At 36.9% G+C, this 24846-nt stretch overlaps 1 protein-coding gene across 3 annotated transcripts in view; it reads left to right on the top strand.

Moving 5' to 3' along the window:
• The window catches only part of EEFSEC (eukaryotic elongation factor, selenocysteine-tRNA specific), a 120086-nt gene that overhangs the window by 5096 nt on the left and 90144 nt on the right, over nt 1–24846 (top strand). Inside the window, exon 1 of one of the 3 annotated variants that reach the window (XM_057390242.1) lies at nt 8255–8327. The exons of the other annotated variants lie outside the window; for them this stretch is intronic. The gene's annotated coding sequence lies outside the window, so the exon portion shown is untranslated. Of the gene's footprint in view, nt 1–8254; nt 8328–24846 lie in introns of those variants that run through there. 3 annotated transcript variants of the gene reach the window in all.

Below are 24846 nucleotides of genomic sequence, written 5' to 3'. Positions count from 1 at the left end.
GTTCTAGGTGAGAGAGCAAGYAGTTTTTTAGTTATAGATGTGTTTGTGGATGCTGTTTGTGTTTGCTGTTGAGTGCAGATATTGAATGAAGGGAAACCTCTGGAGGAAAGAATGCTTTGCGTTGATAAGTAGATATCATTCTGGTCAGAGAAAAGTCTCTGGAGAATCTTGAGATCTTTGGCTGCCAGCTTAAGGTGAGACTAAAATAATAATGAACTTTGTTCTGCTGGAAAAACCCCAAAATTAACATGCAACTCTTGTGTAGTGTAATTSCTATCCACAAACCTTGATGTAGTGATGTTACGGAAATACTGGTGGGTCAGGGGTCTTCAGCTAGTGCTAGTGTGAATGTTTTCTTAAACCTATTAGACTCTCTGGGTTCATGGGGCTTGTGAATTGCTGACACTGCTTTGTATTAAAATTTCAATAAACTTTATTTCCATAAATGAAATTGAAACAGTGTCCTTTTTTAAAATCACTGTAATTAGGCTGGTGCCAGATACTTGTCAGACAATACAAAGGAGTATTTTTATTGACATTTTAAAATGAAAGCCACTTTTTTTTTTTTTTTTTTTTTCTTTAATTAAGGAACTATGCATGAAGAAAAGGCAACCAGTATAAAAATTTTGTTACATGGAAGGTCCCTCTCCACAATCCCCGAAGTGGAGTTTTGTCTCCTGGATGTTGCAGTGCACAAGAGGGCAGTGTTTGCTTACAATGTAGGATCTTTGGGATAAGTACTTGGGGTAACAGGTCAGTGTTGGGGGAGTGACCTTGCTGTGAATCCAAACAGAATTAAGTAGAAGATTTGGAACACAACTCTGGGTTAATTTTCTCGTTCTTAAAGAAAACATCCTATGTGTTTTAAGGAAGGTTAGTTTTACTTAATCTGTAATTTGGGTAGTGCTTTTTATACCTTAAGCATTAAAAATGTGTGGGATGTTGTTTTACATATGACATGAAACACAGGTGAGACAAAACAACTGGTTTGATGTGGGAACCATGGAATTTAATGTGCACCATTCTTTTATATCCTTCCCCATTTCCCCTGTCCTTGAATAACTGGGCAAAAGCAAGCTGGTTGGACTAAATCGGCTTTGAACCWCTTCTGTATGAAATAGGATTTGTTGTGTGAGATTGGGTAGATGAAACTTGGGGGGGAGAGTGTAGCAGGGTACTTTAAAATAGGGGTCTTCTGGATTTTTTATCTATATCATAACTTTAATGGTTCTAATTTTCTATGTGTTGCATTGCTTCTCATTTCTGTGTTTTGTGAGTGATGTGACAGTGGGACTGCYGTTATTATTTCTGTATTATGCCCTTTTCTGCAATTTTGGTTTGAAGCTGATTTCTCTGTTAAAGTTACACATGTTCAACTTCCTAAACTCACACAAGAACTCTTGGGTAGWATTAGAGACCAAAGCAGGAATAGTCTTCTGTTCATTTTATGGGTTGAAAAGTTTAAAATGAGCAAGAGAGCCATTGTCTCCTGATAYCAAAAGTTATATTAAATAATCAGATTCTCTTCTCCTGCTTCATACAATTCTGTCAGAAATGTACTGGTTTCTGTGTTTGGTTTAAAAAGTAAAAATAATTGTGCATTTCTTGTTCRAAAGATGTGATTTATGATGGATTTCTCAATCTTAATTTAGATTTTAACCAGCGGTAGTTTTATTGAACMTTATTTCAATGTTAAATTGTCCCTTGTTAATATATGACAATTTTACTGAAAAGCTTTTGAGTGGTTGTGCTTATGTTTGCTTGTATACAACAAAATTGGGTTATTTGACACTTTGTTATTTGACATAAAACCATGACAACTTCTCAGGAAAACTTAATAATGAAGCACTGTAATGGTTCTGTTCAAGTCTGTTTGATCATTTTTCCTATTGGTTTAAAAACAGAATTTCTTTGTTCCGTCACACTGTGTGCAAGCATTCATCAAATAACCACCTTTCATTCCTCTTTTGCTTCATGTTTATTCTTGCTTTAAATTATTTTGTAAGCTGTTCAGAAGAGTGGGGAAGCTTTATTAATCAATTTTTAGGTGTTTTAAAATATCAGCTAATGTAGGGAATTATTATAAATAACTGCATAAAATCTAGAACAACTTACTGTAAAATATGAAGCATGTTTATAGCTAAAATTACCCTTGTCAAAATAAATTCAAAGTGCATTTTTCAAAGCAGCRTTTTTACTGATGATGGATATGCATGCTTGCTAAATAGTCCAATTTTGCAATTCAGTGGTCTGCTAATCGACAAACCAGCCTTATAAGGTTCTACTGTATTTGTTCTGTATCTTGATTTAGAAGTTGTCTTCAATTAGTAGATGCTAGATACAAATTGATGTGTTGCTTWTGTATAAACCCTATTTTAATAGCTAGGTTAGCTTGATGGAGCCATGAGCTGGACTTCCTTAATATATTTGTTTTGTTTGGTTTTTTTTTTGTTTTTTTTTAACTAGAAATAATAATTCATGTTCTTGGATGTCTGTTGCTTGGTATTATATATGAAGACCCCWAGAAAAACAAAATGCAGATGGGAAAAATGAGGTTATAGTTGTAAAGCAGATGTGCAGCAGATCTCACTAAGTGAGCAAACCAGACCTGCACACTGTCATTGTTGAAGTGTGTTAAGTGTAATAAAAAGTTGTTTTTCCTTGTGGCAGTGAGTTGTTTTCTGTCTGGGATCCCTAAGGTTGGCCTGGCAAGCTGAAGAGCAAGGACAGATGTTCTACAGTGGTAATTTTCAGCTGGATTCTTGAACACATTGTGTTCTGTAGGTCACAGCTCGTTATGGGGTAAAACTGAGTGAGAGCTTCAGCAAAGAGACTTGAACAGCTCAGGATGGCYGGGATTGCAGAGATCCTGTGCATTCTGTGAGAAAATATTCTTGTGCTATCTGTAAAATTCAGATTAAGGAGCTGTTCTGAAGTGTTTCCTTTAAAAGATTTGCTTCCAGAAAGTGTTGCAGTCTAAGTAAATACCAATAATTCTATTTCCCATCTCCTTATCAATTATTTTACRAAAATGTTCTTGCACAGTCTATCTAATCTCTTCAAGTGAACATGAACTGTTTAGTGTTGGCTTCCAAATTGAATTACAATCTCGGTTTCAAACTTAAGCTGATTAATTCTACATTAGATTGTAATTGTCAGCATTACCTGATGGGTTACCATAGGGGTAGTTGGGACCACACAAACAATAATAAATATATACATGTTTAATGTAACAGCAGAAGGAATTGGTGAATAGTAGAAGGAAAGGAAATGGAATAGAGAGGGTAGCTTAAATAAAAATGAATAAATTGTATTCAGGAACATCGTGGAGGTAAAGGAGATAAAGGGAAATCAAAATTGAGGTTTGAATTTTGAGATTAATAGAAGTTGAACTGGGTAAGARTCCACACTCCCTCACCTCGGACATTACAGAAGAGATGATTCATTTTGGCTTACTGTTTTGTTGAGAAACGTCTTGTTTGACTTCATGTTATAGAAGGAACATGAAGGCTGTTTGGTCTACTGCAGCTCTGGTTTTTCTGAAGTACTGGAAAAGTGAATTTATACAATTGTCTGTAGCACTTTCTTGTCTTTTGTGCTTACATTTTCCTTTGTTTTCTGTCTTACTTGGGATGCAACGTGTGATCAGCATGTGAGGGTACTCGTATTCTTGGATCTCAGAGTTCTTTTTAATTGTTAAACTTCGTCTTGATTTTTCAGCAAGTTTCACCTGTCTTGTTTCCATTAAATGCATTGTAGATCCGGTGAACATACATCAGATATGATTCTTCTGTAAAATTTGAAATGGTCTTTTGAGAACCTGTTGGGTAAACAAAAGCTATAGGAGTGTTTGAGAGTTGTTGATAGAACTATGCAGTTATATGAATAAGGATAGGCACGGAAAATGTTCTTTTTGTCACAGATGTTTATTCATGTTTAAGTCTACTTCTCTTAYATTAAAACTAGCTTTCCAGCAGTATTGCTTTGGGGAAGAAAGTTTTCCAAATTATGCCAAAACTGCATTTCAGAGAGAAAAACAAAATTGTAGCTTTCTTTTTCAGGATCAAGAAGAGGGGGAGGGAAAATAGTTTCCTTGTATTTGACTGTGCTGTTGGATGGAAGACAAAGCTCAGTCTCTCTTGCTGACTAATGTCATCATCAAGGCATTTTTTTTTCTCCCACAGAGCAATTTTGTCTCCATTGAGACCCCCACAGCCATTGGCAAGACCATGGCCCGAGATTAAATCTCACGCTTGGGTGAAATTCTAATGACTGTAATTGTTTCCTCTTTTTAAGTCTGTGGTCCCTTCATCAAAGAGTGGTGCGGAAATTATGCATTTATGTTGTAAAAAGAGAGGTCGTGATTACCTGAACCTGTGGTTGACTTGGGGGGATTTTGTGTCGTGTTCTGGCAGTGGTTATCCACGCTGACATTGCAATGTGTGAAATGATTTAAAGTGTGGCTTAGAGCACACATGCAAAGTGCTGGTGTGGCACAGTTCGGTCCTCGCTGCGTCTGAGCTGTCGCTTTTGGGAGCAGCAGCAGCTCTTGTGTGTTGGTCACCTRCTGGAATAGGAGACAAGTGATAAATGTGAGTTTAAGGAGGTTTCTGTCTTGCTCAGGGCACCCATCAGCAGGTGTTGCTGTTAACCCTCACAGTGTTTATTGGAGATGTTCAGCAACTTGAAGGATGACACCAGTGTCATGCTGCTGCTTGTGGAGGAACACAACGTAAGCTTAAATGTGGATATGAAAGCAGACAGTTTTGTAGAGGTAGATTGCCCCATCCTGCARTATTGGAATGTTCATGTGCAGCGGTGTTGCTGTGGGATGGAAAGATTCAGATAAGTATTTTGTATTACTTTGCTTTATTGTGCAGTTCTGTATTGTACACAATTTTAGGACTGAACTGTCTCCTAACTCTGCAGATTTATGAAAAAAAAAAAGTAGAGTGTATTAGTACAAAACACTTTGAGTTTGYACTCTAATTTATTAAGTATCCTTTAAAGACATCTGAAGAACTGACCAAGACACATTTCATCAGAGAATAAGGAAAGTGGTTCAAATAATGGCTAACTTTAAGTGTCTAGGTTGCAATTACAGACCAAAGAAATGCCAAAACATCATCATTCTTAAAAGTATTCATCACTAGAATCTTTCACTGATCTCAGTGAAATGATGACTGTTCATTTTAGAGTATTAAAAAGATTATCACCAAAAAACCACACATGTCAGCAGCGTTGTTCATTTGAGGGACTAGCTTTGGGCATTTGACACTGAAACTGGCTCTTGTCTGGCTGTATTATAGCTTCAAATAATACGGTAATATGCCTAATTAAAAAAATTTTTGAAGCCTGAAAAGCAAATTTTTACGCTGAAATGATATGTTTGCTTTATATAAAGAAAATAATAAAGCCACTAATTAACAAATAATTGTTAATATTTATTCATGTGTGTGGCTTAAAACTCAAAAGTCCCAAGTCAGGCACCCCTGACAAGTTTTTTTAAGGAACTAAATTTGTTCTTTGATTTTGCTTGCTGTATGATAGGTTTTCACCCTGTGGGAGGGACCATCATGAGTGTTTTTCTCTCTGGGTCGATTTTTCACCTGACTAACAACTGAGATTGTCCCATTATTTCAAGTGCTATGGTGGCTGGTGGTGTTTGCCCWTGTGCTTGTAGTTGAGCTCTCCCTTTATTCCCTGTGGTGTGTATTGCCATGTGCAGCAAAGGTGGCTTTTTCTGTCTAAAACTGGTGTTGAACTGGAGTCTTTTGTGCGAAGAGACTCAACTATGGTGCTGCAGTGATTTTAGGAGAAATACAAAAAAGAGTGTATTTGGTTAAATTGAACTGTACCAAACTCTATGTAGAGAAATACTTTTCTGGTTAAGAGAACAAAAAATGTTTGAACTGAAGTTAAATTCTATTTAAAAAAAAAAACAAAACCCAAAATCCAAAACAAATGACTGAAAATTCAGTCTTTATAGAAAGTTTGCCTCATATGTGTTTTCTTTACTGAACTGTGTTCACTGACAAATTATGTGGAGGCAGTGTTTGGGAGTTCTTTCATTGTATGTCCCTAAATGTGCTTATTTGTTTTGTTTTTTTTTCTTTTAAACTTTATTTACAGTATAAAATAGTTGATTATCCTCATAATAGCCAGTGCTGCTTTTGTGGGGTTTAATGTTTTCTTTGTTGTAATGTAAAGCCAAACAAATCAAAATTAAGATAAATTTAGCTGTCTGTTTCTTTACCKACCCTGCACCAAGAAACCAGTGGGTCCCAAACTTACTATGTAAAAGAATGCTGTTTTTAAAACACTTGTAGTCAAATCGGTGCTGTGGTTGAAAAGTTAATTTGGTCACTGTATTTGTTTCTTTTTCCTTTGCATTGTAAAGATATTTATTTTTGTCCCATTAAGAAAATGGTGGAATGTAGCTAGGAAAAGAGTAGAACACATAGAAAGTGATGTCAGGTTTATGGAATTTTTTGTTATGTTCTTGCATGTAATTGAGTCAATCCTAGGGAAAACCAGAAATGACTAATGTGAAATTTAAATTAGTTCACAGTGTCCTTTCAAAGTTTATGCATACTTCTTTAAATTTTTTTGCAGTAACTTATGAGCTCCTATAAGGACAGTTGGAACAAAATAGTTGCAAGAATGTTTGAGGTGAAGCTATCTRATATTAATTTTGGTAGCATATGATTGTTCCRCTTTCTATTGGAGAGMTAATAATTTTGTAGCATCTCAAGTGCACCTGTGCTTACTTTTTTTATTGGATACTGAAAATTTTCAGGATGCCACAGTGGAATCATCAAAATGCACTCATTTTTGGGATGTTGTTATTCTATTTAGAAGATTTATGTGAAAGAGTTGTACTTTTTTTTCCAGGCTCCTCTTTATGTACTGTTTGTGCAGAAGTAGAACAAGTAAGTTCTGTGAATGAAAAAAAAGTGTTTTTGTTAATATGATGCTAAAGTGGGATCTGATGTTCTCTAACAATAGCAAATTAATTTTGGGGTTAGAAGGTACAGTACAGATGCAGTGAGAGCAGCCAAGGGAAGCTCAGCTGTAAGAGGCCATTTATAAGAATGTACCGTAAGAGCAGAGTTGTGTGGTTAAGTTATGATGGAAATACGGGATGCTAGGCATAGTCTACAGGTGACAAATGTGATTTTGTAGTAGGTCAGCAAAATATCAAGCCAGTTTTTCAAAATTAAATTCTGGAAATAATGCTTTTCTGCTAAGTGGTAATGATCATTGTAAAATACTTTAAATGCATGAGTTGTAATCTCTCTTTCTATTTCTGTTAGCTCTGAGCACCCAAAAAAATTGAGCTTTAATCACCAAGGCTGTATTCTTTCTTGGTGATTTCAGCATTTCATTAAGGAGTGATTAGTACTCTTCCAATTATGCATTCATTTATCTTAGTGATGCATTTACAGTTAGAGATAGTGTTGGTTTATTGAATTTGGCTGATGCCTAGCAGTTTCAGCAGATTTTTTTTCTTGCCATGTAAGAACACGAAAGAAAGTAATAGAGAGAGGTTYATAGCCTTGGCATCATTTTAAATGATAAACTTATCTGATTTTTATGAGAAAGAAAAATAGGAAAAAAAAGAGGTTTGTTGTTTATTTGGTTTTGTTTTCTTTTTCCCACCACTTTGGACTCTTAGAATTTCTTTCTGAAGTCCATCTCCAAAGGCTTTGTCTGCTGAACATGCATGGTTCATGTGTGTCTCTTTCAGGTACATAGGAATAAGCTCTGTAGCGGGCTGGTCTGGAAGCTTGTACTTGGAACAGATTTTTCTCTGTGTTCATAAGCTGGCAGGTCCAGAAATGAATTTAAAAATCTCATTTACCTATGGGGATGTCAGGGAAAAAGGAAAAGAGGAGGGACAATGTAGTGTGAAATGGGATTGAAAAGTAATTTCTCAATGTTTGTATGATGTTCTTCGCTGTATGAATAAGAGAGAGAAGAAAAAGAACTTRATACTTTTAAAACCTGTCCTTGTTTGTTTGGTATCATAACTGGGGTTAAATTTCAGTGGGCATTGTTGGGCTGTGAGTTATGGTGGTTTGTGGCAGGGGGAGTTGCTGATAACCMACGTTGCTTCACTTGTGTTTGTTTCATGTTTTCTGTTTACATGTTTTAAAGTTATCTGATGGGTTTGCTTCCAGATTTAACAGTATCCAAGCTTGAGTTCCAGTTTATTAACAGATCTGCAGTAAAATAGGCTTCTCTGCCTGCCCAGTGCTGCTGCAGAGGGAAGAGATTGTTGCTGCTCTCTCGGGACTGAAAACTTCAAAGCTTTCATTTTRCTGGTAAAGCCCTTCCTAAAACTTGTGTACTTTGAGATGTTGTGATTCAATTTTCCATGGACCAACATGGTCTTGGAGAGAGGCAGATCTTCTCATTGTACTGAGCTCTTGTTTTTCTGAGTAACAGAAAACATTAGGTACGTTTAAAACATGATGCAAAAACTATTTTAGAAACTTTTTCCCTCTTATGGTRTCTCAGATCTCTCCCCARTACCAATGTGTACCTTGCTTTTAAYAGGACACTGKAGGTAAAAAGGATGTAAAAGGATGCAATTATTACTTTATTATGGGAGGAAAAAAATTAAATATCCATTTCTATGATTATTTGAGGGTTTTTTTTCTTCTGTGTATACTAGTCATTAGACTATTTCATTTTCTGTGCCTACATACCATTTTCCGTCTTCATATGCTTTATTTCAATGTTATATTTTTACAAAATGGCAAGATAATTTTTTCCTCAAAAGCAAATTAACTATGACATTTTAAACATAATTAATAAAAATAATTTATTGGAAKTACTTTAAGGAAATCTTCTAACAAAATTTAATTTAAGTCTACRGTAAATTGTCAGTAAGAATATACTTAATAAAGTTCCATTGTATTTCTCTTCCGTTATTATTATACGATTCTTCAACAGCAGTTGTCTCCATCGTTTGATGCGAAGGCCGAAGTGGTTAGATAACAAATGAAGTATATTTACTTAAGTTCATTTGAAATTAAATTCTCATTCTGAGTTTTCCTCCCGTGTTCTGTAATTCTAGTTCTTACTGTCAGGAAGTTCAATTTAGAATCCATTGTGCTCTCTGAGTCTACAAGATATGAATGGGAAACAAGACCTAACAAAATGTGAAAAGCMATAATTAAAAATATAAAAAAGGCTGGTACAAGGCAAAAGCATCTATAAATGGTTTTGAAATGGTTTTGTGAAATAGGGAAGTGTGTACTCTTTAGATATTATTTGTATACTTAATATACTTTTGATCCTGTTTTGTATTCATGCTTAGGAATTTCTTCTCTTAGTCACAGAGATTAGATTAGCAAAGGCAGATGATTTTACTGGACTTCTGGGCACTTCTTTTCTGGAACGCCATTCAAGTTAAAGAGTGATATCTCAGTGCCTGCACTTGCTGCTCTTTGAATTTTTTCTGGGATGGATTTTATCTTGAAATGTGCTCTTAAACGCAAATTTACAGGTACAGCTCCAGAGTAGCAGCATTAGTGCTTTGCGCTCCATGTTGTTTTCTTGTTTATCCAGGATTCTTGTTTGTTGCTTATTTTCAGTGAATAACTTGAGCAGTGCCAGCATTCCCGAGAGCTGGTCACATGAGCCTGGCAGAGCAGTGTGTATTCTGAGCAGACCTTGTTTTCTGTAGGCTTTCTTCCCACTTCCCTGGGGATGTTGTCAGCCTTTGTTTTAGCTTGAAAATTTTCATTTCGATTTGGTAGGGGGAAAAAAGTGGGTTTTAATCATTAAATGCAACAGGAGGGTGAGTGTGGGATGCAGAGCTGCAAGACCTTGCAGACTGGGAGATCTGCTGTGCTTTGCTTATGATGATCCTCCTTTGTCTCAGTTCTGGTCTTGTTGAAGGTTTTGAGCTTGAGTGATGTTTTGCTTAACCCACAGKTGTTACTGCTCACAAACTTAGCTTGCACAAACTGCCACTACTATGTGTAAAATGCTTGTACCTTTGTGTCAACACCTGTATTTTATTCAGTTGCTCATCCKAGAGAAAATGCTGGAAGGACTTGGTCTGAATTATACTGAAATGCCTGTGATTAGATAATCGTGTTCTGGTTTGCAAATGTTTGAGCTGTCTTATGAAATTTCTGTGTCAGGTTTTGTTGAACAGSTTCAACTTTGGAAATTCTTCAAAATACATAAGGAAAACTATTTTCCTTTATTGATGAGGGTTTTTAGAGGTGAAGGGCCTGGTTTTGTATATTGATGGTTTCTGTACATTCACCTCACAAAGATCTATGCTTTTCTAAGTATAAAACTTGAAACAATAAAATAACATGGTTGTATCAAAGATKAAAATACTTTAATTATTTCAGGGAGCAATGGGCCTAAATTTAGTCTGTGAGCTTCTAAACCTAGGGCCTTGTTTTGTGTTTATCTGTGAAGTTCCCTGAACACTTGCAGCTTTATAGAAGTGCAACTCAGTGCCCAGCTGGGTGTTCTGAATCCATGAAGCCTCATAGGAATGACCTCAGTCAGGGAGACTGCAGGATTAAGGTCCAAACCAGTATGAAGTCAGATCAGATCTGTATTTTGTTCCTTGTCTGTAATAGTTCATTCATGTGAGTATCTAATTCTAAACAATAAAAGATATAATTCAAAGCATTTYAAATATTTATTTTAAAATTAGTACTCTACCAGTGAAATTTGGAATTTCTTTATGGCACTCACTCTACTGTAGAATTTTTTTTAAAAAGTCATCTGGCTATAAATCATGATAACTTATATTTTTCACCTTGCCTCCTATTAGTACTATGGAAAACATTTACTTAGGCATTGCTACTGTCTCTTATCCCTGYATGGTTATAGATCAGTAAATTCCAGCCCCACTTAACACAGTATAAATTCTAATCTTKGCAAGTATTGTGCCTAGTTTTCTTTAGTAATTAAACTTTGCCCAACTTTCCTCCTTTTCCTCTTTTTATATTTTAGCGGRCTTTTTATTAATTAAATGGAGAATGTATTAATGTGAAACACCCTTCCAATTTCTGCAGTGCTTTGTGGTGTTGGCAATTTAGATAGCATATCCACATGATATAGTTTGTTTTGTCCTGAAGTACTGGGATGTGAGATTTACATGACTGTTGACCCCTTGGGACTGCTCTGAAATGAGGTGTGTATCTTGTGCAATCCTAGTCAGCAAAAATTTAAATAAAAATAAATAYGCTGTCAGAAGGCCTTGTGCAGGTCTGGCAGGAGCTATGAAATAGTACCATGTGCTCAATAATGGCCTCCTCTGAGAAGGGTCTCTGGTGCAATGTGATGTGACTTCGTGGAATGACAAACTATGCAAAATGCTTGCTATTGTCATGATTAGGTAGTGAATTGTTAGGCAAGGCCTGATGTCTGCCATGGACTGAAGGCCAGAGCACTAAATACAAAATAAATCTTTAATGAAATTTGGGTGGTGAATCCAATTTATCTTTTAAAACAAATGGAAGTGACAGCCTTTGTGAACACTGAAAACTGTTAAAGTGAACTGAGAATAAAATAATAGATCACTGCTTTGACTTTGGTTTTCAAATGATAAATTTGTGGTGATTKTTGCTTATAATAATTTCCCTTAGTAGTGCAGTGTTAAGTCTTAAAACTTTGGCAAGAACAATTTAGTGGAACCATTAACCCTTCAGCTACTCTTCCGCTGAAATTTGTAAGTTAGCAAAGCACCTAATATTTAGCATGGCAGCAAGTCAGGGTAGCTGACTGCTGCCTGGAATGCGTCCAGAAAATTTTGTTTTCCAAAATATTGCTGTTTACTTTGGCTCTAATTGTATGTGCACAGTGCAGAGGATGAAAGTATTCTGTTTCTCAGAACTGGCATCCTTAATGTGTTTGGGACTGATTTGTTTGAGATTTCTTTCTGCGTGCTGCACTGCTATAGCTGTGTAGTAATGTGAGTGCTTGAAATAAAGCTTGACATAAACTGAGACTGTTTGCAGGGTGTCTTTCTTGCGAACAACTCTACTTTTTTGACACGAATCTATTTTTTATCCTTKATCCAACTACTGTTTTTGTAAAGATTATAATTCTTGTTGGTGTTTGGAGATGGGGAAGGTTTGGAAGTTAGAGTGTTAGTGTTACAGAAGTCTCAACAGAATTGTGTATCATGACATTGAATTAATTTCCCAGTTTGTATGTTGTAGAGTTGTATGTTGAAATATATGACAAAAGAAATAACATAATTCTTTTCTCTGTATTTTCATTTGGTAATGTTCTTCAGTAGGAACACCAGCACAACAGTTTTCTGCCTTACTGCCACAGAAATCAAGAAACTTGGATCAACATTGGTGTGTACCATGCTCCAATGTACAGAAGACTAAGGCAAAATGTAATATAGTCCTGGTAACTTGAGATAATTGTCTTCCATCTTCCCACTAGGTGTTAGTAACTCTTCTACTCATTCTACATTGACTTGCTTAAGAGAAGCAAAGCTGTAGTTGAGTGTATGAGATATATGTAAGAGATATTAACTGAAATAAGCATGTTTATTGCTGTTAGTTGTAGGAGGTTCCTTCTTTGTTCCTTGTTACCCCCTCCATTTGATGCTCAGTTGCAGTGAGATTTGCCCTTGCTTGACTGCAAATTTTCAAACTCTCTCCATGGCGTTCTGTCCATGCAGGCGATGACTTGGCTTTGCAGCCTTACGCCACTCTGCAGCTGGGCACCACGTTCCTGTCCTGACTCCTGGTCAAAGCCAGGCCTTTCTTTGAGAGGAACTTCTTGACCCTTTGTACTTTGTGCAGCATCCGCCTCGCAGGCGGACTCTGGAGCCATTGTCTGGAATGCGTGTCTAATGCGTTCCACTCGGACCTCAGTTCCATTCCATAATGTTAGCTTTAATTGGCTGTTTTTAAACTTTCATGTACAATTTGGTTGTACACAGTAAATTACCACCCTCTTCGCCTTTACCTAAGAGCAAGAAAGTAGGATCCAGACTCTGCTTTCCTGTGCTGCCTTCTGGTATTGCCCTTGAGCTCTTTTAGGGACAGCGATGGTGGGTAGTGTTTCTGTCAGAGGACAGACTCTTTTTCTAGTGGGTTTTCTTTTACACCTAATCTTCCAAAGACTGCACCTTTTAAACATTGTATTGTATTTTTGAACTGAATTCTGCAGTTGAAAGTTTAAAAGTAATTAATACTTCTTGCCCAAAGAACTATGTCCACTTAATAATTGTTGCCTCTTAGTATGGCTAGATAACCAGTGTGTCCTCYAAGTGATTTTTCTTTTCTTTTAAATATTCCTGTATTTTCATTTTCWTTACTTTGAGTGCATGAGGACTTCAGGGCAATATCAGTGATATAACCAAAGCTGGTCTTTACTATGTAAGAATGCCTTTGTAGGTGCTTCTGAAGTGTTGGAATGTTTTGTGTGGGCAGAATGAGAGTCTGTGTATTATACAGGTTTCATCTAGACTTAAATGCTTGATCAGAGCATCAGCAGAAGCTATTTTTGAGAAAGAGGGGTAGTTGAGTTACATGAGGGAAAAAATTGACAGTGYTGCATACAAAACAAATTTTGCAGTTCAAGCTCCAAACAGTGATGAGTCTCTTGTTCGTACTTGGTATGAATGAGGTAAAACAAAGCCTGCCTTTATCCTCCACATCAGGCTCATGAGCTCATGTTTCGGCTTTTCCTTTCCCCTCCCTTTCTGATATGGACTCTYTTCTTTTTCTTTGCTAAACAGACAGTAACTCTCCACAATATTTTTAATCTCAACAAGATGTCCAGTGGCTGATGATGCAAAAGTGTTGCATCAACAAAGAGGGGATGATAGCTGGAGCATTCCAGGTCTGACATTTTTGGCTGAGGAGTSGTGTATTGTGGCCACTGATTCCTCCTGGCACAGCATGCTTGCTTTGGGCAGGAGACTACTTTTCATTGATTCCTGTTGTGTGCCTCCCTGCTCCTTATTTTAGGCTTCCTCAAGAAGTTATGATTGGGAGTTTCATGGGTTTAGATGAAAGAGCCGGTTGTCTTGTTGAATTATCTCCTTTCTGTCTATATTTAAAGCTAAGTTGGCAGGTAAAAAAAAAAGATACACGAAAACAAAAGCTCTCTTATGGTAACATCTGAGGCTAGATTAGAATRAAATTGAAAGAATGATTTTATATTTTTATTTGTGTTTGTTGAGGCTGCTTATTTACCTGTACTCCTCTGGGACCCAGCAGTGGAACTGTCCTCATTGCATTGACCTTAAGATGGGTTCCTGGGCACTGGTGGGATCTAATCCGCAAAAAWTTTTCCACTGAAATAGATTGTGATAAGTATTAGATTATTTGGATTAAAAAAATTAATATTATTGAATTTTAAAATAATACACATTAGTCAATATCCATGATTACTAGCCTTGTAGTGTGTAAGTGCTTGTGCTCCTAAATTTTTGAGAGAAAAATTACTTTAATGCCTAAATGAAACATTTTCAATTTTTTTTTTTACTACTCTAATGCAATATTTTAAGCTAATGGCATTTTTACTGACTGAAGTGAGCCCAACTCATGAAACTTTTCATTCACTAAAAGTGTAGCTGATGCTTTTAAAGTAAGGTCATAAGAACTTCCTCATRACAGCTAAACTTCTTGATACCGTATAAAAAAATCTGCTTAGATCATAATTCAGTCCTGCAGCACAGGTTTTATTGTGTGAAAAAACAATCAGAAATTGATTTATAAGCTCGTTGTTCTCTAGACGTGCCTGTTTGTTATGTCGGACTGTTCTTGTTCGTAGTCTGTGTTCCTTCACAGCATAAAACTTTCAGCCTTCCCTGGAGCTGTGTCTTACACTGTTTCCATCAGGTAATACTTCCAGTCATGAAGCTTTCCCCATTTTAATAAAGGTAAGGTGGGATAATTTGTTGATTTCTACCTGAAAGCATCATTAACCTTTGCAAGARGGGAAATTAGGGCATGGGTTTGGTGTCTTTTTTTTTTCCCCCCCCTCAAATCTTATTTTTGATGCAAAGGCRGTTCTGTCGCCAGCCAGTCCAGCATGCGGAGACTCTCCCCCCCGCCATAAAACAATGAGCACATTCAGGCACAACTCGTGTTTTCAGTTATTAAAAAACGGAGCCGTCTGTCTCTGCCTGTGACTTTAATCTTTAAGCCTTTATTCCCTGTACCCCACCCCCTCTTTCTTTCTCCAACCTTTTGTTTGTGAAGTGCAGAGCTACAGGATATGTGGGCCTGGAGTTTCTGAATGTATTGTACATTCCCTTGGCAATTACAGATGTTTATAACCCTGACTGATGTTATTTCAGTATTGTGGAGGGTGAAGAGAAAATTAAAGAATGCATGTTTCGTTGCCCCTAGCAGTCTTCAAATTTTTTTTTTTTTTTTTTTTTTTTGAGGATGGGGAGAAAAAAGAGAAGAAAATGGAAAATGTAAACTGTAATTTTTTTTTTAATCTTGTTTCAGATATGCTTCATCTGAGAATGCTAGAGCTGTGCAGGAATCCTCCCATACTCTACYATAACTCTTCTGTTAGGACAGCGTGTTGCATGCAGTGTTGTAAAAAGCATAAAGGACTGGATTTTAATASAAAACAAGCTCCTTAGTGCAGGGTGCATGACCTTTGCTTACTTTATTTCAAAGACAGAGGCAAGGTAGCTTAGGACTTGTAACGATTTAAGAGCAGAATAACATTAATTTATTTTCAGCTTTGTATTGGAACACTGGTTTTTGGGTTTGTTTTTTTTTTTGTAGAGGAATGATTTAGAATCTGATGACTTGGAGTTTTACTTTTGGACTTGGTGGCAGAATTGTTTAAGAAAATTTATTTTTGTTAGTSTTGTAGGAATATGCTCTTGATCTGAACAAGGTTTTAAATCAGTTTCTTACTGGTGTTGGTTGAGCTATCTRAAACTGCAGGTGTGCTATAAGATTAATGTCCTTGAATTGACAGAGGGGTGGAGAGAAGAGAATCCAGTAGCAAATCTCTGYGATCATGGTGATAGTTTGTGTGTTTCTTGGTGATTCCAGTGCATTTCATGATTTTCAGAGTAGTTGGCCTAAAGCATTGAATTTAGGTAGAGAAAAGTTTAATGGAGTCAAGAATTTCAAGGTGGTTCAGCAATATCTGTCAAGTACAACTTTCCTATCTATACTTGTTTTCAACTGCATGCAAACTGCTGTTTATAGGTTTTGGAAGTTTGGAGTTGCATATCTAAATGTATTTTCAGGTCTGTCTRCCTATGTGATGGTCCTTATCTCCAATGACTGCTGGATGGAACTTTTCCTTAGACTGATCTTTCAAAGATATGGTAGAAGAGTGAACAAGAATTTACAGTAARATATCTTTTAGCTAAGCAGGACTTGACAAACTTTACATAAAAGATAGCAAAAAAGGCTCCTTGTCGTCTAGTATTAAACTGATTAAAATATTCTTAAAGAAATTCTAACAGATGTTCCAAGATGTTTTAATTCAGTAATTCTCCRAGGCACCCAGAGGCAGGCAGTAGGYGCATTGTAGTAACAGCTCTCCAGTCTTCTGGGAAGGAAAAAAMCAACAAATGGGTCATTAAGTGTAGCACATTCTTTTTTCAAGTACTGAAGTKGTGTATTGCCTGTGTAAGGATTTCTGAGATGTGCTGGTTCTCTTCATGTTACAACATGGGGGCATGGATGTGATCGAATCCTAGATATGCTAATGAAAAGATACCATCTTGTGCAAATGTTAAAAGAACTTGAAAAGTTGAAGAGCTGAGTGTGAAATAGCTTTGCTAGAGAATAGAGTTTGTAGAAACTTCGTAGTTATTGTTCACAAGTCTGTTTTTGCCCCGTCTCCAAGTCCAGTACTGGGTCTGTGTGTAATCAGTAGATTCAAATATGGGCAGAAATATGAACGCACTGGTTAGGAAACATTTCAGTTGGTCTGTTCTTGGAAGTCAGTGTTGAATTGTCTGAAAAGCTAATACAGGAGTTCACTTAACTGAAACAGCTTGCTGCTTGGAAGGAAAACGTGTGCACTAGTGGCTGTTTATGTTCTCTCCCTGAAACAATCTTGGAAAATATATCAAGTTATTCCAGTAATTTTTGTCCTACTTTTCTCTTTCCAGTATAAACTTAGTTTTGTATGGCTTATCGTTCATAATGAAAGCCATACTGGTACAGCCTGCTGTTGGCTCTGGCTTGAGGATCCTGAAGTATCCAGGAGGTAGCAGGAATTTCCATGGTTGTAGGTACAACAGAGGCTTTCTCTCAATTATTTGTCTCCACTRATGGAGACACTCCCGCTAATGGGGAAACCTCAGGTGCAACATTCTTGAATCTTGGAATRATCTGTTTCTGTTTGGTGTGAACTGAGCCATTAGAGATGGAGCAGAAGACTCCAGATGTGTGGAAGTCGGTCAGAATTGGGGATGGGCTCATGTCCTCATTCCTGCAGGTACAGTGCCTTTGCAGTTCTTCCAGAAGTTTGATTCTGTTTATACTGCTAAGCCACTATTTTCTCTTTCAGGTCTTGGTGTACATCTGTAATCTTTGAAAGATGCAAAGGACAGAACAGCTTTACTTGTAGTTGCATTTTTTGCAACATATTTAACATTATCACATGCAAATATAATTACTTTTTTTTTTTTTTAAACTTGGCAGGTCTTGTAGAGAGCAAATGTAAAGCCGATAAGGGTCAAGAGTATAAAAAGGGTATTTTTCTTCTTCTTGGTCCTCTGACCTGTTTGCTTTTCAGTGTTTACAGTAAAGACTTTATGGACCATCAGGGACCATTTATGGTCACTATGTAAGGCCCAAGTGTAAAGTTACCTTATAACTGTTCCAAGCACTGCAAAAACACACGTGGCCTTGATAGCAAAACAAAATACCACTGAATAACAAGTCTGAAACTTGACCTAATCACTGATTAGGCTCTAGGAAAGCTTTCTAGAACCCTGATCAYACAACATCATCTGARGAGGTCAAAGCAGGGTTTTACAAATATCCATTTTCCTTTYTTTTTTTTTTTTTTTTTAACTTTACACCTTTTTTTCCTGAAGCATGAACATAAGGTGTTGATTGACTGCACAACTTACTGTCACATTGTTTCATAAACCTTGTTTTATGAGCTAGACAGCTCCAGGCAGAAGGAGCAAGGTACTTCATTACAAATCTCTAAGTTTGGGGTTGATATGAATTGGTGGAATTACAGGTGCCATTTTTATATGACTTTTGGGATCCTAGAAACTTGACATGATTGTTACTTGTTGACATATATTATAGCCTGGATTCCAAAATATGAAACGGAACTTGTTTCTGATAGGTGTAATATGGGCAAGTAGTGCAAAAAACAGACAAACAAAATCCCGCAAAAACCCTAGAAAAAAACAGGTTTACTACTTGGATAGTAATAACCCAATTGGTTTCTTCTGTGCCTTCTTTTGCTTTCAAGTATATGATATAATGGTTTTTCTTATTATATGCCACAGATTGTACTCCATGGCCGATGAGCTGTATAATGACATTCTGTCTATAATGCTAAGTAACTTCACTGTAGTTTTGTGCAGTATCCTAAATATTTAACTTCTCAGCTTTTACTGGTGTCTGTATTTGCATATACATATATATGAATGACACTTTAAAAAGTTAATGTTTGCTAACTAATTCACRATTTATGCACTTCCGACTTCAAGCCAAGAAAGTAATTAATGCAGCTGAAATACCACGGTGTTGTGTAATTCAGCAAATGCTACCTTTTTTGTTGCAGTCATCTGTGTCTGCTTGGAATGATTGTTGCTCTTCCACGATATGCAGACTTTTTAAAACCCTACCATAGTTAATGTTTCCAGCATTAAAATAAGTAGAGGTCTGTTTTGGACCCTTTCCAGTTTGTGCCCTGTCAATATAGMAATTCAGATCTAATAATGGGTAATATTACAGAGAAGGACTTTGGTACATATGGAAGAAGGATGACGTCTTCTCTCATATGGTGCTTTACCTCCATTTTTACACGTGCTATGTATTACATGGCATTTCTTGTTACAAGGCAAGGATTGTTTGCTTTGCTCTCCCCTCATTGTCTATAGGATTTTCATTTGGGGWGATTTTCTGGTTTTCAACAGAAATATTTTAAAGAACAGGAATTCAAATGCCGACTCCTAATATCACTCATCTGGTTTGCTGCGTTTTTTTTGGAAATAGTCTAAATGAATGTTTTGGGGGACAAACAAGAAAGTCAGTGATGGAATAACGTGCCCCTTTCTTTAAGTTTCATCTTAATACCTCTTGCATGGGACAAAATCATAAATGTTTTATTAAAAAATGAAGCTTAATCTAGCTGGATGTCGCTTAAAAAATCTTAGTGCTGTAAGTATCAAAGCTGTATTTTTATTTGTCTAAAGACAAATGGTATTTTAGCAGCACTGAATTTAGATAGTTGTGGTACTTAAAATTATGTAATTGGTTATGCTCTTTTATTAGAGGTATTTTATTTCCCCTCTTTTGCTCAACTTCATTTACTTTTGTCATTGCATGCTCTTAAAATGGTTTTTTCTTTGTAAGCAAAGTTGTATGTGAAGGACCTGGCTGCATTTGTCTTGTTGCCTTTTTTAAAACTACTTTAAGATTTTGTTTCCAGAAAGAGACCCAATCAAAATCCACTATTTTATTTCAATATTACATTGTATATAGGTAAAATCTAATACTTTACCTTTTTTGTCTGCTTCTAAACTTAAAACAATTCTGTATTGAGCAACATATAATGACTGTATCTTTGCAGAATTTTCTGAAGTATTAGCAGTAGTTTTGTGTATATATGCATGGACTTAAATTTCTTTCAATTCTTCCTAACAATGCATAGACTGTTTATTCAGCTTTAAGTTTCTCGTCGTTCTTTAGGCTGCTGTTCAATGAACCCCTGGCCTGCAGCAGCATCCTGTCCCTAGAAACAGGAGATTTGCTTTGCTCTTTTCCTTTTTGCTTTTGCAGCTCTTGGCTGTTTGGTGCTGCTGCCTTGTCCCTGGCTCCCCCTGGAGCGCTGCAGAGGCTGGGTCACCTCACCAGTGTCAGGCAGAGCTCTCTGGTGTGGRTGGGTTGAACTGGCTGGTCTGAGCTTCACCTTCACCTTTCATCAGAYCCTCCATGAGCTGAGGGAGACCTAAATAAACAGAGTGTTGGGGAAGCATAGCTGGGAGCAGGAACTTCCCAGCTCCATGACCCGATGCCAGAGCCTCTTCAGTGCTCTGTTTCACTGACAGCAGCTTCTAGATCGCTGCCTATGTATAGGTAAATSAGCACAAAAACAGAGTGTGACTGCCCAGGCTTGAAACCACATGGCAAGGAAAAAAAAAGCCTTTTTCCCTTGCATGTTTTGTCTTTACAGTGGAAGTGAACRAAATTAGTTGCAGCCTTTCCTTGGCTGTAGAAGGATATATCCTTACCTGCTGCCATTACTTATGCTGTTATTGCATATGCTTAGGCTGGGAGAAGGTGAGGTGTGCTTAGCTTCCATTTGTGTTGGGGAGAGGGGAGGAMAARTGTAGGAAATTAWTCTGTTACCTAAATTAAAAAGCTTCATAGCAATCTCTCTTTAGTAGTGAATTTCTATTTGAAMGTCTTTGGAGGAAGATTTCTGTGTAATTGTATATATTTTTTTACAAAACTGTATGTAACTTTAATGTGTAATTAACCAGTGAATTTTGTCATATTGCAATGAGGGCATCCTGTATTTGACTTGTTTGAGAATAGTCTCTCTTCTATAAGTGGTGGAAACTACCAAAGTATTCAGACATTTCTAAGACTTGTCATGCTTTTGGTCTTCCTCAGAAGAAGCTTTCTCTGAAGAGGTTAATAAAGACCACATGGGACTCCTGACATTCTRTAAAWCCTTGCRAAGGATCTCTTGATAACCTTCTTTMTTCCTGTATTGTACTGCRTTTTTGAGAGTGTTTTCACTTTAAGGTTTGTTTGTGACTTTTCTTCCTGATAACTCATCCATAATGTAAGATTAATCCTGTGTACAATATTGCAATAGCTAGACCAGYATTTAATAATAAATTATTGGAAGTTATTTCTCAGTCTTTCTTAGCCTTGACCTTCATAGAGGCTTTATCAGCTTTGTTCATGCTACTTCAGCATGGCTGATCAAGCTTATTGACATACTCTAATCATTACAGGCATTTCCTGCCTTTGAAGAACACAGCCTTGTTTCTGACATRTAGTTAGAAGTTATTCAAACAAAATAGATCCTTGGATGACTTGACAAAGGAGAGGGTAGAGGCCTTCGTGCCTTTATCCTCTTCAGAACAATATGGCACACTGTTTCTTCTGGCAGGTGAAGTATGAAGTATATTCAGGGGGATTCTTGTGTCACCTCTCTTGCAAAAGAATTCTTTTATTTTTTATTAGCAGTTATCACCTCCTACCTGCAGTTCAGTTGAACTCACATTTACAAATAAGTAACTGTAATAGATGGGTTATTTGACATATAAGAAATGCAATTCTTACAATTATGYCCTTATGGCCACATTGCTTTCCCTTTCTAGCTCTGGGTTACAGACCAACCATAGTGGCTGGTTTTCATCTTAAGAGAATTAATGCTTCTAATTTTAAACTGTGGTGTGCACTCAGAAGTGTTGTGGTTTGCCACTCTGATGCTTGCTATCAGAGATATACCAAGTAATCCAGAGTTTGAAGCTGCACAGCCCCCTGTTTGGGCTCTGAGCTGCTGATGGCTGCTTCAGAAATGGTTGTGGGATGCTTGAACTCTGTGAGTTCCTTTTCTTTTCCAAGCATTTCCTAACCGGAGTTRTATTGGTTTTGATCCATGATTTGCATTGCTTTGCAGAGGGTCTCTTCMTGTGTAATTCATGTTCCCCYASTTGTGTGCATACCTCTCTCCCCYTCATACCTCCTATTTCTGTTTGAAWTTTGSGAGATTCCATATCCTGTAAAACATCTTCCTTATTCATCACAGTGCGTCTCCTAGCAAAATCCTGTGTGACTTGTAGCATCTCCCAGGGTGTAACTGTATATGAAAGCAGGGAATAATTTAGTTGTTTCTGAATAAAGTTTCTTAACAAAAAAAAAAAAAAGGGAGAGAGGGAGCTGGGATAGGGGAAGTTGGATACTCACTGCATGATATAGACAATATTTCCTGAGACAGGAGATACTAACGTCAAAGAATTTAAAATAAAACATTGATTTCATTTTTTTTCCTCTTTTTTTTTTAAAGTGGAATAGTGGAGGTAAAAATGGTAGAATAGTTGGTCTTTTTATCCCATGTGCAGATGAAATTGATTAAACCTTAAAAACTCGCCTCAGTCCACCCGGTTTATTAATTGAAGAATTTCCTCTTCCCCAGAATGGGAAGTGCACATTAAAACAGAGCTTTGCCCCTGAGTAGCAATGATACTTGAGAACGGTACATTTTCTACAATCCTATTTTCTCTTCTACACTAGAGGAAATCCTAACATGGTAAAAAGCATATTTTTTTTTTTAAAAAGTATGTTTAAGGAAGTCCTCTTTCATTTCCTTGTAGAGCATGAAATCAAATTATAGCCCATGGCCCACAATTATTTTATTTTTACATTTCAAATTCCATTTTCTGCTTCCTTTTGCTGCCTGTGAACAAGAGTTGTACTGTTTGTGCWAAGTCAGTTAAAAAGATTACCACGAACAGGACAGGACACAGTAGCTTAAAGAAGCCACCAGTCAGAGTCTGTGCCTCTGTTCTTGTTTGTGTGGCTTGCAAAACCTCTGCTTTGTTCACAGAGGGACCTGGTCCGCCCTTCTTCCCTCCACTTATCCAGGTTTTACCTTTCGGAGCCTAATAAACTTTATATTGATGTATTATGGGGAATCTAATGCAATACTTGCCAAAATGGTACGACTTAAAAATGCTCTCAAATTCTTGATGTACTTTTGGTAGAGACAAAGTAGTTGAGATTCTTCCTGTTTACTGAAAATGCCTTTTGGGTCGCCTTTTCAGTAAGGATTGAATTGGTAGCTAATTTAGTGCTTGGAAGCTATAATTGGATGGTTCTGAAAGTGGGTTCAGTGGATGTATAATAAAATAGTAATACATTTTCRGAACTGATAAAGTAATACATGAGGCTGAAGTGTTGGGGGTTTGTTTGTCTTCCTAGATCTAATAATGTCCTCTTTTTCTAAATTAGAGTTAATCTTACATTTTGCTGTAGGGTCAAATCTCAGTCTGGRAGTCTGGGTATATCATTTACCAGCATGCAAGAGGCTGCACAAATGGAAGGTGTTTTGAGTTCATGTATATGCAGAACTGCAATAGCCTCTGTGATTGAGGTTGAAGGAGGTTTGTTATTTAGGATGTAATGTTCTGTTCCAGAATAAAACATGGCAATTTTAGTGCTCTACTGTTTTTGAAAATGCCTCTGGCTTAGCCACTCCTGTGGTGTTCCCCTGCAGATGCTGGTCTAAGAGCTGGTTGCTACTRATTGTGTGTGATGCTAAACATGTTTACGAGCAGTGAATTTGATAGAGGTGATGAAGATCTACAGCCTTGGGACTCTGGGTAGGCTTTTTCCTATTTCAGCAAAGGTTTGAATATATGTTCTTCTAAATAATGCAAGTATAGAGAATGCAATAAATTTCCTCTTAAAGATTAAAAGTTCATCAACACATACTTTAAAAATGCATACTATTCTTTTTCAGTGTACTTAGGCAGCACCTGGTGAGTTTTTTCAGGATCCAGGAGTGAAAGCCAGCTTGGAATGACGTGATGCAAGTGGTATCATTTTGCTTTTCCGTGAAGAAATTGAGCTGATGGCCACTTTAGGGAAGCTTGAGTTGCTGCCTTCTGCTCTTTGGAAACTGGTCATAATCTCTGATATCTGTGATTCAACTAATATCCTGTGTAGAGTCATAAATTACTTCCTTGATGACTTTATAATCAGATATTCCTCAAAATTCAGGAKCAAGCGTGGGTTGTGTGTTCAAAGCAGTAGCTGGACTTTATCTTGTCTGAGAAGGTGTTTTTGTTACTTTGAGTTTTTTGTTCCGTGTCACTTTTGTGGTACAAATGAGTGCTTCTACCTCCAGGTTTAGCTGGCACTCGCAGTCTTTGTGATGTTGTGCTGCTGGTGTTGTGTTTTTCCTGTATCTGGCTGTCATCCAGAATATCTCAGTTCATGTTTTATCTTTCTTGTTTGTTTTTCTTCACTTAGGCTATGTGCTTTATTTTTGCTGTGGTTTAGCTGCTTATCTTTGAAATATAATTCCCATCTTTCTCCACCCCCTTGTGTTTTCTGATGACAACTAGTTTATTTCATTTGCTTTTTATAGGGCTTCATCTGAGCTGTGTGTCATCACACAAAGGGTATTCCGATAATTGATCTTTCATGTTCGAGCAAAGTGAGAAATCACACGTCAGTATTTATCTTTCTAAATGTTCTTGAATSTGTCTTTCCTGGATAAAGTGGAAAATAAAAGGTTACACCCCTGTTTTCTCTGCAGAAGAAATAATTTGAGTATCTTAGTTTAACTTTTTCATTGATTCTATGTGACCTGCTTCAGTGCAGATAAAATAWTTTTGATTGCTGTGCTTCCTTGTATGCAGACTTGTCCTTTGCATGTGTCTCTACTTTGTTAGTRATTTCAAACCATTATCTTGCTGTGAAGGCTTGAGGAATACTCAAAGMATCCATGATCTCTTCCATATCCCTGTTCTTAGCTGTGTAGCCCCATATTCAGTCTCCTTTTTTGAGATCTTCATTTTTCTGTTCTTCCAGTTCTTCTGTTCCATTTTTTACAAGACCCCATGGCGGGCATTCTGTTGTCAGATAGTGTGGGTATGAGTAATATTTTCGCCTTGTTTTGTACTTGTTA

This window comes from Malurus melanocephalus, unplaced genomic scaffold, assembly GCF_030028575.1.
Source record: "Malurus melanocephalus ecotype Western Australia unplaced genomic scaffold, MMel_1.1 scaffold_24, whole genome shotgun sequence".
NCBI lineage: Eukaryota > Metazoa > Chordata > Aves > Passeriformes > Maluridae > Malurus > Malurus melanocephalus.
This window is presented reverse-complemented; position numbering and strand designations above follow the sequence as displayed.